This window comes from Lolium rigidum, chromosome 6, assembly GCF_022539505.1.
Source record: "Lolium rigidum isolate FL_2022 chromosome 6, APGP_CSIRO_Lrig_0.1, whole genome shotgun sequence".
Lineage (NCBI taxonomy): Eukaryota > Viridiplantae > Streptophyta > Magnoliopsida > Poales > Poaceae > Lolium > Lolium rigidum.
In genome coordinates, this window is record NC_061513.1 from 212,646,414 (window position 1) to 212,661,168 (window position 14,755).

The 14,755-nt window shown below is 43.4% G+C and overlaps 1 long non-coding RNA gene across 1 annotated transcript; it reads right to left on the reverse strand.

Annotated features, from left to right (window-relative positions):
- Nucleotides 1-7,788: 7,788 nt before the first annotated feature.
- LOC124667446 lies at nt 7,789-8,847 on the reverse strand. The gene is made up of 2 exons (XR_006991291.1): nt 8,765-8,847; nt 7,789-7,950 (listed from the first exon to the last, which is right to left on the reverse strand). It is a non-coding gene; the product is annotated as an uncharacterized LOC124667446 (long non-coding RNA).
- Nucleotides 8,848-14,755: the final 5,908 nt, after the last annotated feature.

Sequence of the window (14,755 nt, forward strand, 5' to 3'; positions counted from 1 at the left end):
GGCTCTAATGGAGGTGAAGCTTGGCAGATTTCTTGTGCAATCATTGAGCAAAGGGGGAAGGAAGAAGAAGAGGGGTATAAATACCCCTCCCCAAAATCCAGCCGTTGGGGCTTCCGGGGGGCCGATAATCCGCCCCCCCCCCCGGATAATCCGGCCTCAGGTACAAAACCGGGACAATGTCCGGCCAAAAATCCGGCCTCTATCCAGGCAAGCTTTTCTTCAGGTCCTTAGCCATTTTCGAGGGGGCCGGATATTTCTGAAATGTCCGGCCCGGATAATCCGGCCTTGGGATAAAACCGGGACAATATCCGGGCAAATGTTCGGCCCCTATCCAGAATGTACTGAGCTGCAATTCCTCAAGTCCTTAGCCGAAAAACTGGGGGCCGGATATTTTGGAAATATCCGGCCCGGATTATCCGGCCTGATGAACTTTTTTCTGTTTCTTTTTGACAGCACTGACCACATCCAACACACATACAAATGTATCTATATAATCTCTGTATCACTTAAACAAGCATTAGTGTATCACATACATTGACATCAAACACTCAAAACATAATATGAGAGATGTTCTTTCAGAATCCATCACGGGAATCCATCACATAAATTGCCATACATCACGGGAAGTTATATACTTACCAAAACTCGAATAAGATGATCAGGAAGTTTATTTACAACAGACGGAAATCCTCACGGGAATCCATCACGGGAATGCAATCACAAAAAAGTTGCCATACATCACATCACGGGAATGCAATCACAAAAAAGTTGCCATACATCACATCACGGGAATCAATCACAAAAAAGTTGCCATACAACGAAATTTGCCATCGACGGCGCGCTCCAGTTCAGCGTCGCAGCCTGGTCGTATCGCGCTCCAGTTCAGCGTCGCAGCCTGGTCGTATCCAGTTCAGCGTTGGTCGTAACAAAAAATTGCCATACAACGAAATTTGTCATCGACGGCGCGGGCTCCAGTTCAGCGTCGCAGCCTGGTCGTAAACCGCTTCACGTTCTTCTCTGCAGCGTCGACGGCGCGCTCCAGTTCTTCTTTTCAGCGTCCATGGCGCGCTCCAGTTCTTCTCTGCAGCGTCGACGGCGCGCTCCAGTTCTTCTCTTCAGCATCGAAGGCGCGCTCCAGTCGTCGTCTGCCGGTGGTAATCAAACAAAGCTTAATCTTTTTTTTTCGAGGATGAACAAAGCTTAATCTAATAGGTTACTGGTTCTCTTCGTAGGTAGAATGGTACATTTCTGGTACTTTTCGTAGGTAGAATGGTACAGTTCTGGTACAGTTCTTATAGGTTACTGGTTAGGAGAACCATCTTGCTGATTGTAGCTCGTAACCTGTAGTAAAGAGCCGGCGGTGTTTTCTGTTCTTATCATTAGCATTAGGTCTCAAGGGCCAAGTTTCTGCTCTTCTACTTTTGAGTTTTAACCATGGCCAACAGAAATGGATCACATTGATGGAAATAGCTGGCGTTGTTATGTACCCAGATATGTCATGGTTTTGAACAATTGCAATGCTTCAGATACCTATGGTTTTACTGATCAAGCCAACACGCTAACATGTTTCAGACGTTTAGTAAATAGGGCATGGTATTAGCTAGCAGTGCATGAAATGGAGCGAATAAAACTGAAAGAATGATTGGGGTGAGTATTAGGTTGACCTATGCGCCTCACATAAGAATCAGGCCACCTTTATCAGTGAAAGTATTATGCATAAAATTCCTGATGGTTTTTAGCATCTAAGAACTGACATAAATTAAGCTGCAAGGAATAACAAAAATATAAAGCTCTATGTTATTCTGAAACAAACAAAGCTGCGATGATTCTCTTCGTAGGTAGAATGGTACAGTTCTGGTACTATTTTTAGCACTATGTATTCAAATGAACTGAAACTCATTAAGCTGCAAGGAATAGGAAAAATATAATCAGTACAAATAGTTTACCATGGACCAATTGAAGAGCCCCTACTGTTTCCCATATTACATCCTGAAAAAGTTTATCATGTAAGCTTTGGTTGTTTCAGGATAATCAAAGTGATGAATACAAGCATGGTTAATTTAGACTCCAAACCACAGTCAAATGTAGCCCATCTAACATTTCTATTTTTTCTAACAGATGATTGATAGTTCCAGAGATACTCCGCCGGGGGATCGTACCCCGTTGTCTGATCTAACCAACACAGGTGCAAGTGCCACAAATGGAACAAAGAAAACGAATTGGTATAGTCGATTATCTGCAGATAAGAAGAAAGAACACCTAGAAAAGTTGCGGATATCCCGCCAACAAAAAAAACTTACTTCTCTAAGCCTTGCAAATAAAGGTAGTAATGATCTGTCTACAAGTTCATAAAATTTAAGTACTATCATCGCTGAACATGCACATTTTTTGTTTATCAGATGAGCATACGGCTTTCAAATTCCATGATGAAAATCAAGATCATCAACACCCTATTACAGCTCTTACCCAAGGTAAATTGCTTGCACCCTATTACAATCAAGAAGAGATTTCCCATATAAATTAAAAATACGAGAAGTATATGTATAAGAAGCATCAGCTAAAAACAAAATGATGACATGACATGTTCTTAATGTTTTTTCTCACTGTTTTTACATTGCAATTACAATCATGACATGTTCTCCCTTGTAGGTTTGGACAATCAGGGGAAAAAACAAAATCTTGATGTCAAAACCCGTGAGAATAAATGGTATAGTCATCTGTCTCCTATAGCGAAAGAAAAACATCTCAAGAAGCAGCGGATTGCCCATGAAGAAAAAAAAAATGCAGCTCCAAGCCGTGGTCAAAGTGAAACGCCAAGCCAAAAAATGTCAGCAAACAATACTTGCAGTTTTGACGACGGCTTTTCTCCAGATCTGAATCAGGTTGTCTCTTGGGCATCTAATCGTGTAGTTCTCACAAGCATGCTTCGGTTTATATGAACTATATATTTACCTTTTTTTTGCCACGCATTTTTTAATAGAACATGCTGATCCAAGAGAATGCTTGTAATCCTCCGTTCAAGGAGCAAACCTCGGTTAAAGATCTCACCCCCAAATGTGGAAACACGCAAGGCAGTAGCACCAACTGGTATGGTCGGTTGTCTGCCGAGAAAAAAGAGGAACACTTAAAGAGGCTGCGGATAGCCCGGAGCAGAAAAAATTGCTGCTAAAAATCTCAATAGTTCAGAAGAACAAGAGCAGCTTTCAGAGCAAGGTAATAAGCATATAAGGCAGGAACGTGACAGAGCTCGAAGACAAAACCTAACTCCCGATGAGAGGCATACCCTGCTAACTAAGCGGAACGCAAACTACAAGGCTAGGCGGAACACCCCATGTGCTGAATCCGTCGCGATGAAATACCCACTTGCTCTATCTGCAAATACGGCTTACCTGGAAACCGTCACGAACGAAACACCGGGAGTGCAGGCAGCTACTTCACCGCATGCCTCACCTTCACCATGCACGCGGGACTGCACCACAGAGAGTGACGGTAATATCATATATTTCTCAAACTTACTCCATTTGTGTCCTATTTCAACAATTACTTAACGGCTCAATCATGTTCCAGGCCACTACCTTACTAGGACATTGGGCGACAATTTAAGCTGCGATGACTTCTTTAACGAAACGGAACAGACCAGTCGTCAGCCGTCAAATCTCCTGAAGAATCAAGCAGAAGATTAGGGAAATGACAACAGATCTCAACAAAGGGCTCGTGAGCGAGCATGAAAAGAATTACTGGAAGAGGCTGAGAGGCGACGTCAGATTGCACACCGAAGAGCAGAAAGACAAAGCATACCACATGGGGAGAGACATGCCCAACAACAGCGTTGCAATGCTCGCTTCGCGACTAAGCATAGCAACCCATCCGTCGAGTCCACCACAATGTCCACCCCCGATGTTGGTACCTCATCAGATAGCACACATGCATCTCCCTCCAAATCACCTTTAGAGAGCACACAAGATTACACCGTCAATACAGATGGTAAGTTCGATCCAGCTATTTTCATCTTCTTGCGTCCACCAGGTTTTTATGATTTCTTACCGACTCAAAAAATGTAAAAGGTGAGATGGAGACGTTCCTTGCCAGGCTCATGGAGGAGAATCCCACACCATGCGATGTCATGGATGATGAGTATTATTTGTTCGCCGGTGAAGGTACAACTGCATGCCCATCAATGTATAAAATCATTTATAAGATCTAATATGTAATGCACATAATAACTCAATGATGACCGCAGGTTCTGCTGCTGATGACATGGACTTCGATGAACCGGATTCGACCATCAAGGACACCATAAACCTAGATCCTTTTGAATTTGTTTACTCAAACCTGCCAGACAGCACGCACATCTTGAAGCACGCCGAGAACTGTGAACACTGCACGGCCAAAAAAATTCAGTACGAGACCGACGGTTTTACGCTGTCGGAATGGCCAAACCCAGTTGCTTGAACCGGAACCTATACCGAAACTCATGAGGCTGTGGTCTAGCTCTGATGCAGTCTAGAAGGGTAAAAGGAAACTTGCACGACATCTATCAGCAGATGGTCGTAATTTTACTGTTGACAGGTCTCCAGAACACACAACAAGCAAGAAGATAACATATCGTTGACTTTGAAAACTGCTTTGTATTTTGATAAACTGTAGTCAAACAACACTTAGAACAAGATGGCTTTGAGCCTTTGACCATGAACTCTTGTGTGATACTATGTGTCCATGTGTTTTACCAATGTGGTAATATTACTGTCATCACTAGACATATTTTATTTATCACGCCAAAAAAATTAAGAGGATAATAAGAAAAAATATAGGAATCCTCAAAAATCAAGAACTTATGCATTTTCTTAGTATGGATAACCTCCGTCTAATTTTCGATGGAAAAAGGTTATACAATATTTTTCTTATTTTTACTTATACCAATTTTTACTTCACTGAAGCATCAATTATTGTTTAAGAAGAATCAAGAGCATGCCTTGTATGAGTAACCTAAATTGCATGATCACCTCTTGGGCTCGATGGCGTTATTGTTGAAATGTTAAATAAAAAAGGTGACTTCATTTGTACGTTAAAATGTTGAATAAAAAGTGACTTCATTTGTATATCTCACCATGAATTTTCTTGTGCATCATGGTTAAATGTTCAATAAAAAAAATGAGAACCCGTAGCAACGCACGGGTATTCAACTAGTTGGTGTAGTGTGGCAATGTCACTTCTTCGACCTCTTATTTAGCATCAAATTGAAGGGCACCCGAGGATCTCAATTCCTGGGAAGAAAATCTTGCCATTTTCTTCAACTTGGACGCCAGCGAGCTCGAGCCGGATGTGGTCTCGAGAGACCGCCGACGGGAGGCAGTCATCGTCGCCATGTCGCTATCGCCGAGAGCCGCCTAGGGCTTGTGACCAAATTAAACAATATCGAAGCTATGCGAGGAACTTATTAGGGACGGCCAAACAACTATATGGAGAAACATGATGCAGGTGAAAGCCAACCCATTGAATTCGGCAATTAAAACTTTTTCACTTACAGGTGGCATTTTAGTAGTAATATGTATTTTGTACAGAGGGTAAATCGGTTCAAAAAGTGTTGGACCACAAATAACCTTATTTTCCTTTATTATTATGTATAGATAGATAAAAAAATTGACCGTGTGTCATTATCAAAATATTGTCATGCGAGGAAAAAAAAATCTAGAAATAAAATATCATATGATTATGTGTGTTTTTTTTACTTACTCACATTAGTCTCAAACAAATTTACAACATTTGGTGCCATTATTCAGTTACAACAGCTTGAACATCAATCACAATGTCCGTTTTTTTTGTTTATGTTTTCAGGACAAAAAAAACAAATTTCACGTTATTTGCAAGAATAATTATTATAGCAGCTATACAGTGGTTTGGACGCCTACACAGTTTCTATTTTTTACAGGACATAAAAAAAAATAAAGCTCGCATTGCCACCTCATAGTAATATAGTATGTGGCTTTACAATACATTGTATGAAGTTCTAAACTACTGACAGCAAATTGGTAATGGAATTCTACAGCAAATTAGTCGACGAGTGAACGGTTTGATTTGTCTGCAACTACAACACTTTTCGAGAGTGAGAACTGAGAACACGTCATGCTTTATTGGCAAAGGTAAATTGAGTGAATACATACCGTGATAATAGCTTTGACATCGGTGTGCTTCCATCAGCGCTTGGCTCGGGGAACTGGTCGATGCGCTCCGCCCCATGGCCGCATACCTCCTCGTGAGTCAACGCTTACGCGCTAGAGCTAACCGAATCAACGACGAGCGGAAGCGGCAGCGGTGCGGGAGGAGGAGGTGGGGCCACGAGGAAACCAATGTGACGAAAACCTTTTTCTAGGGTTTGTGAGAATCGGGTTTAGACGGAAGAGATCATATATGGGCTGGATTTTCGTGAGGAGGGATAAGAAATTTGGATCTCGATTGGGATTCGAGTTTGGTATGAACCGTTCGCTTTGATTGTGTGGCGGGAGGAAGCAGGACACTGTACGATGACACCAGTGCGTTATATGCGATTTGGTGGGAGGGTAAAACGGTCTAATAAAAAATGTTGACGAAAATTTTGGCAGAAACCTTACCCGTGCGTTGCACCGGGGGAAATAAATATTCAAAAACTTGCAGTAACCTATCCGTTAATTACATGTCCCTAACACATCGGTTTTGTAACTTCGTTTCTTTACCCAACATCATCGATGTGGTTAGTTGTTCACATATTCACAATGAACATGAGGTGATGAGATTGATCATCACATTCTAACACGCCGCTTCGCGAGTTCACATAAGCCCCTGTACTTGCTATGATTTTCTAAATTTTATGTGAGTTGCTACATTATAAATACTAGCAAAATGTCTGGCGCGGCGGCACGCCGCGCCTGCGATGCAATCTCGCCTGTGGATGAAAAATTGCTTAAAATAAATCTTTTTTTTTTGCGAGAAGAAAACAGATTCATTGATACTTTGTTCTTACAGAAAAACCCAGGAAACAAAGGAAATTACAACGAAGTCCTCCTGAGCTCCAGCTTCGCCGGCGACCAGAACGAGAGAGAGACGCGCCGCTACCTCTGCTCGTCCACACGCCAAGGATCGACGAAAGCATCCCCAAGGCAACTGGGAAGTCCCCGCTCACCGCCCCGGAGGGTAGCGCCTGGACCAACGGCTCCGCCGCAAAGCACCACGCCATCTTCTTCAACATCTTCGAGATCCAGATCCGCCGCACGGGATGCTGGCTGGGGAGAACCGCACCGCGCAGATGCGTCGATCCGCGAACGGCGAGGAAGCGGGCGCTTGACCACGGAGCTCCGCCGAGCGCCGTAGACGAAGGAGTCGCGAACCTGCACCAAACACTTCACCGGCGCCACCACCACCTCCAAGGCACCGCCGGCTGCAAACCCTACAGATCCTACACTATATACAACCGCGAAACGGGGATCCCCCGCCCTCCCGCCGCCGGAGCGGCCGGCGGAGGGCGAGAGATCCGGCGAAACTGCGGTGGCGAGGTGGATCGGCGGGGAGATTTCAGAAATCGCCCTCTGTTACTGTGCGGGAGAGGGAGACGTCCTTGGCTCGACAAGTTGTTGTGAAGCTGCTTAAAATAAATCTGGAATACTGGCCAAATAGAAGGGATGAAATTGTTCTCAAAGAATATCAACTTTATTGTCTCGTCACTTTATTAGTTCTAATGAACTGAACAATTACTAAAAGAAGAAAATAAACTGAACACAACATGAGTATTATGAAGTTCTCTACACATACTCAGTCGACACGATACAAATGGATTGACCATTGCTTATGTAGCACATCAAGAATTCAAGAATATTGATCATGAGCGGCATTGTTACTACACAGCCTACAACAGCTGTGGCTCAGCTGTTTGTTCTTCTTTCGCTGAATACCATTCTGGAAGCGTAGCGGTGTATTGAACTGACCAACACAAAAAAAAAAAAAAAACCATAGTAGCATCAAGAGATAGATTGAACCTTTAATGTACAATATTGTTTCTAGATTGCTGAATCTTCCGAACATTAGGTGCATCATCAGCATAAAATAATAAGGCACAACAGGCTGCTGTTACGAAGTATAGCACAGTCCAACACAAGACAAATTATCTTCCAGAAATGTTTACAGCTGACAATAGTACAAAAGTTAGCTTCAGTTTGGATCCCATATCTACCACATGTGTATTTGTTCTACATTGTGGAAGTACCTCTACTTAACAATCTGCATGCATTGAGTTTTAATTGAATAAATATCCTCTTATGTATACTACCTTGATGTATCTAACTTGGGTACTATCATATTCGCTACTAAAGGTAAGTCAAGAAAAGGTTGCAACATACTATGCGAGAAGGCTTCCTATATAATTATATGGCATTTGAATAAATCACTGGCCTAATTCGTCCTTGTAAAGATGCAGGGTACGAAAGACTTGAACAAAGACAAGAAAAGAACCAATTAAGCCCGTATATAACATTTAAGGTCTATCAAAGAGCTTTCCAATTGCTCCAAAGTGGAATAACATAGTGGCCTCACAATAAAAGTTACATAATGACGGGATTTATTTAGGTTTCGAACTCGTGCACAATAATATAGGAACTTTCAAGTAGTAACTTCAGTACATACTCCAAAGTTGAACCAAATTAGGATTCATGTTTTAACATGTCCTATATACAACTATGAAGTTCAATTATACACATTTATATGGGTTTAAATGCATTATGACCAAAGACAATCATACCAGAAAGAAAGTCGCAGTAATGCTTTATCCATGCCAACTTCAGCAGCCAAATTTCTGCTCTTTTTATTCGAAACCGCAACCTGCAGAAATGGATCACATCAGTATTGTAGAACGTAACAACTAATGTTTTTATTAGTGTTGGCATGGTGCGCTTTTGAACACCTACAATGTTTCCCTTTATAGTACCACTCCTTAATCTAATTACTCCGATCCTTGGGATAATCATGGTTTTACTAATCAAGTGAAACACTCATGCCAAGTCCTCAAAATGCCAAACATGCTTTAAATCATCAGAAGTTTGTACACGCCCAAGAATATGCTCAAGCACCAGCATCTGAAGTTCAACAACCAGGGATGGCATCAGTTTTAGTTAAGAAATTTTGTGATGATATTACAATCTAATATTATTTGATGTAGTACACACAATTTGCATCCAATAAATATGTCAATGCAGCATCAGTGGCATTATCTAACATTGGAATAATTAAATAATTCATACAGGAAATTAAAATGCATAGGAAAAGCATGGTGAAATGAGAAATGAAAAATGAAAGATTGCAGGTAACTATTTACTCACACCAATATATGTGGTGTAGCGTAGACAAAGCATGGTGGGGTGACAATGTCAAAAACTCATGGACTGAAACAACAAATTTTGACTTTAGCTGAGCCCAAGTGCCGCTATGCTCACTCCTGCTCCGGGCTTCCACCACTGACCGCCGCCGAGGTCTTGTGCAGCCTGTGTCGCCGCCAACCATGTACTGAACAGCATCAATGGTTACACCTAAAACATGTACATTTAACCTCCATGTCCGATCCAATAAAAAAGAAGCAGCAAAATAGTCCTACACTATTACTTGTTAGAGCATAAAGAAATTGGTTTTTGAGCATCAAACAACCCAGTTTGGTAACAAGTAATCTATCTAATACCAATGTATTGAAAAAATGCATTTCATCTTCCGAATATTGGTGCAAATTATATGTGCCAAAAATTTAGTGGCATATGGGATATCCTTTTGGATTGTCACAGAATATCTAAGGTTGAGTAGTCGATCTATGGAAAAGTTAGCAAGTAAGGATGAACATTGCCGCTTATCTTAAACAAATTTTGTCCTAGATATGAATTTCAGATGAAAACACATGATGAATAAACAAATGGTAATGCACCACAAAGATTTTCATGCCATCTTTTTATGTGTGTAACTGATCATGGTGCATGTAATGTGAGATTATAGTTGTGACTTTCAAATATAGTACTGAATTATATTTGGCAAAATCCACTCAGGAGTTGGTCTTATGAGTAAACTACCAGGAAAATGGCTGGGCCACATTATGGCTCTATCGACCAATAAATCTTCTCCTCATGATGTAACTAACTTGTAAGATAGAAAAGTATAAAGCGTTAGTGGAAACCAACCCAGTGATAAGCCACATTAGTCAATCTAGGAATGTCTAAAAGCCAATGTAAATGTATAACTCTTTTTTAGCCTTGTCATGTCATCAAAAACAAATGTACCTTACTCGATTAGCTCATATTTTGTGGTCTCATCATAAAAAGGAGGATTTTGAAAGTGTTTCCTCACAAAAGAGATATACTTACCTTCTTTTCAAGAAAGTGCAGAGGTGAATGGAAGTTGTTCTATCTATCATCTGTCTGTAGTTTTCATCGAAAACAAAAAAAATCACAGTAGGTATAACATATATGAATGTGTGTGTCATTACTTGAACATGGAGAATCTAGAAGTATATTTCTTATAGCTAGCTTATCTATCCATAATAAGCAAATAAGGTTTAAATAATCAAATAAAGAACCTATGTGGAGGCATAGTTGGCACTTCATTTTCTCGATGGCTTCCGCATTTTAGATTGTTTGCTATAGACAATATCCAGTAGATTGCACCGCATCAACAAAATACTTACATGTGAGGGTAATGTATACAAAGAAATGCCCGAAGGAACCTCGGTGTATGAGTATGGTTGAAACAAAATATCAATGGGTTATTATACAGATGTAGGTGCAAAGATTTATCAAAGTTTAAATATAAAGGAGCACACACGATGGACAGAGAATGGATATACATATAATCAGATTGGGCACACAGTCAACATGGCTTCTCCTTTTTTGTTTTCTATGTCCATTATGGACTGCCATTTCAGGCAAATAACTATATGTAAAAAAAATGCTCAATGCGGTTAAATGTTGCACAAGAATCTGCAGCACATCAATACATAGTCAGATTGATGGAGAAATTACACGCGATCACTTTTGAATATCGGAAGATTGCCATGTAAAGCATAGTTACAAAAATGGACTGTGCTCCATTCAGTTCAAGAAGATAGTCCAAAATTCTACCCCATGGGCAATCGTAAACAGTAGACTAACTACCTGTATTAATTACTGTATGATCAAAAGGTGAACTCAGCATGTTATTGCGATAAGATGTGTTGGGTTGATAATTTTCCCCAACAGTACACAAATCCTATTTACCAAACTTATTTCAATCAATTATGAACCATAAGATTGTGAAACCACAAATTGGGTACTCATCCATAGCATGAAAAATGGCTATTGATTAAGGCAAAATCCACCAACTACAGCGAGTATGCCATAATTATGGTTAGATACCTCAAAATTCATCAATGATATAACCATCACCGCCACTGCAGATTATATTGACGACTCCAAGCTGACGCAACAAAATGTTGCCAGACTACCTAGAGGCAAGATTAAACGATGAATTAGTCATGATTTGGTTTATCTGTGGAACTTCGACCACGCACAAGTAGTAAAAGATCTCCATATATCAAATAAAATCCCATTGACCCAAGCCCAACCAGTTGCGCGTGCAATTTCCGAGCAGGACGCATCACAGCCCAAGTCAACAATTTAGATCGAACAGAGGAAGCAACGCGAGCGTGACTTACCAGAACATAGGCAATGCGGCAGAAAGGGACGGCCAAGATGCGGATAGCGGCGGCGACCATGGGGACAGGCCGGCCAGATGTGGACGAAGGGAGCGGGACCAGGCACACGCTGAACAGGTGCGCGCAGCAGCCTGAGCTCATCATAGTCGACATTGAACCAGATCCGGTCCGGCTCGCGGCTGCTCGTTAGCATCAGCACCGGCATGTGGGCGAAGCGGAGCACGGAGGCGCACGCGCCTCCATCTTGGTAGCATGGCCACGCATCGCGGCAGCCCCCACGGCGGCCAAGGAGGCACCACGCAACTTGCGGCGCACGCGGCCTCCATCTCGGCAGCATGGCCGCGCATCGCGGCGCAGCCCCACGGCGGCCAAGGAGCCACCACACAGCTTGCCGTTGCCGCCACGAAGGGCGCCCCCTCGCAGGTGCTCGTGAGGCTGAGGACCTCCCATTGGTGATGACTTTGATGAGCTTGCTGACCGAGCCATCGAGGAGCGGCACAACTTGTCGCCAAGAGGAGGGGTGTGGGGAAGAGTAGGGAGGCGGCCAGGGGAGAGGACATACGCGAGGTGGTCCTTGCCGGTGGGCATCGATGGGTCTTCCACCGGCTTCAGCAGCCACTCGGGGCCACGGCGTGGCCGGCACGACTTGCCGCCGTGTTGTGCCATGGCGACGGCATGTCCAGCATCTTCCACGCACCGTCTGGGACATCGCCGGCCACCTGCCGCAGAAGCATTGAAGACGTCGGCGAGGGCTCTCGGTGTTCCCCACAGCTAGTCAACTTCCACATCGGGGGAGATCAGGGTGGGGAGGAAACCGGGGCAAGAGGATTGGGAAATGGGGCAGAACGGTGGAGGAAGAGGGACAAAAACGCCAAGGATGACGATCTTGCACGCTCGGGCGACGCCTTCGCCTCCCTCTTTCTCCACCGCAATCCTCATCTCCGGCTGCAAGCTCTGATTTGCTTGAACATGCAGAGGGTCGGATAGTGAGGAACCCATGCGGAGTGTGTGGGATTAGGTGAGGAGGAGCTCCGGTGAGGGCAAGCCGCCGATGAAGATACATGGAATCTGGCAGGAAGAAGCTCGCGTCGGGAAGAATTTCCGGGGGATACATGGACGGAGAGAGAGGGAAGGGGATTTCCGGATGTAAAGAGACAAAATAGTCATCAAAGCGGTGCTATGAGGGCCAGATCGCCGGTTCACTTTGTAGCTATGACCACACCAGTTACGTACCACAACAGCTCACCAGCAAAATAGCATATTACCCAAAATTTCTAAGCGGCACCAAATGGTACACGAAAAAATGCAACTGAAATAAAAGAACACGTGTCACTGCAAGGTTAATCCTCTAACCATCCCAAAATTAGGAGAAAAAAGATGTTTGTTAAGGTTTAATATAGTAGTTATAGATACTTGTTAGGAGCCATTCAATCGCTATCTCAAGCAATGTTAATTTGCAAGTTCCTTCCCCCGTCGCTCAAAGGCATAAGACGACTTTTTGTCGAAGCCCTGCTGCTATTTCCCGGGCGACGATAGGTCCTGGACCTTGACAGCAAGAGCTTAGGCTAGAGCGCCTACGTGTCCATCATGTGTTGTGGTCGGGCTCCCACAACTCCACCAACAACAAGAACACCGAGCAACATCAACGGCCTCGATGTGGGATCTTGCTAGGCCAGATGGATTTTTCGAAGCGGTCGGACGCCTTGCTAGGTGGATCCGAGGAAGCAGGCAGCGGTTGTGCGCGATGTGGAGCTGGGGTCAACTCGGTGGGCAAATGTGCTAGGGGTGGCGTGGTTGGGGAAGGAAGGCCGAGCGGCGTGGTTGAGGAAGGAGCCGTGGGGAGAGGCAGTCGATTTTTCTTTTTTGGGATCGACCATTAGATATGAAAATGTATTTTGCATTGATGAACCGTAGCATTAGGAATATCATGACTGTCTTTTTCAGTTTTTTCCCGAAACAATTAGAGTTTCTATGTGAAAGAATTTCTCATATTCGTGTGAGGTTTCAATGGACCATCCCTATTTCTAATCAAACGTGTGTTTACGAATTATTTGAAGTACGTACAAGCAGTCCATATTTTTCATGTCAAGGGAGTATCCAGATCCCATCCAACTGAAACAATTCGCTTGAGCCCTCAAGCAAGCAGGAAAGACCTCGCCCTGGATAAATCTGAGACATCACAATCCAGAACTTGATTCACTTCAAGGATATTAAATAAATATAAATAGTTTATTACTGCAGCGATTAAACCAATAGCATGCGCATATAGGAGTATATAATGGTGAGAAAAAGTTAGCAGCAGAACAGTGCTGCTGTGATGCTAGTTTACATGCCTCTGCCTGACGAAGGCTTCGATTGAGCCATGGAAGTGAGGATCTGCTGCATCCGGCTTCGACTGCTGCAGGGCACGACGTGACTTCTCCGCTGCTGGTTCAGCACGACGCTCCTCCGCAGACGCCCTGTCTGTCCCCTGCAAAGCTCTCCTTTCTGCCGCCGTGATCTGCTGCATCCGGCACCCGTTCTAGAGATCTCATCCATGGCAGCGACGATGTCCGGCTCCGATTGCTGTAGGGCGGACATGAGCTGGGTGAACCTTGCCGGGCGAAGAAGAAAACAAACAAAGGAGGGAGTTCCGTCGAGGCAGACCGAGATCCCGGCGAATTCTTCAGACGATGGCAATGTTTGTATTGGCTTTGGTCGAGGGACGCCGGGACTTGCAAGGACGTTGGGCTGCAGGTTGAGGGCTTCTCGAGAGCAGACCAGCTTGGGGACCATGGCTCGTTCGCCCGATACTTTATTATTAGGTATAGATGGTTTGTTCAACAAAAAAAATGGAGCTCTAAAGCTGGACATGCAAAAGGCTTACAATAGAGTCAGTGAAATTATCTTCGAGCTATTAGAATACGTATGGGTTTCAACATAGGGTGGACTAATCTCATTATGAGCATGGTCTCCTCGGTGTCATCATGTCATCCTCAATTTTATTCAAGAGTATAATTCACCTTTTATCTTGTGGTTGTGCTTTTGTGACACATATTACCCCTTTACTAAAAATTCTACCAAAAT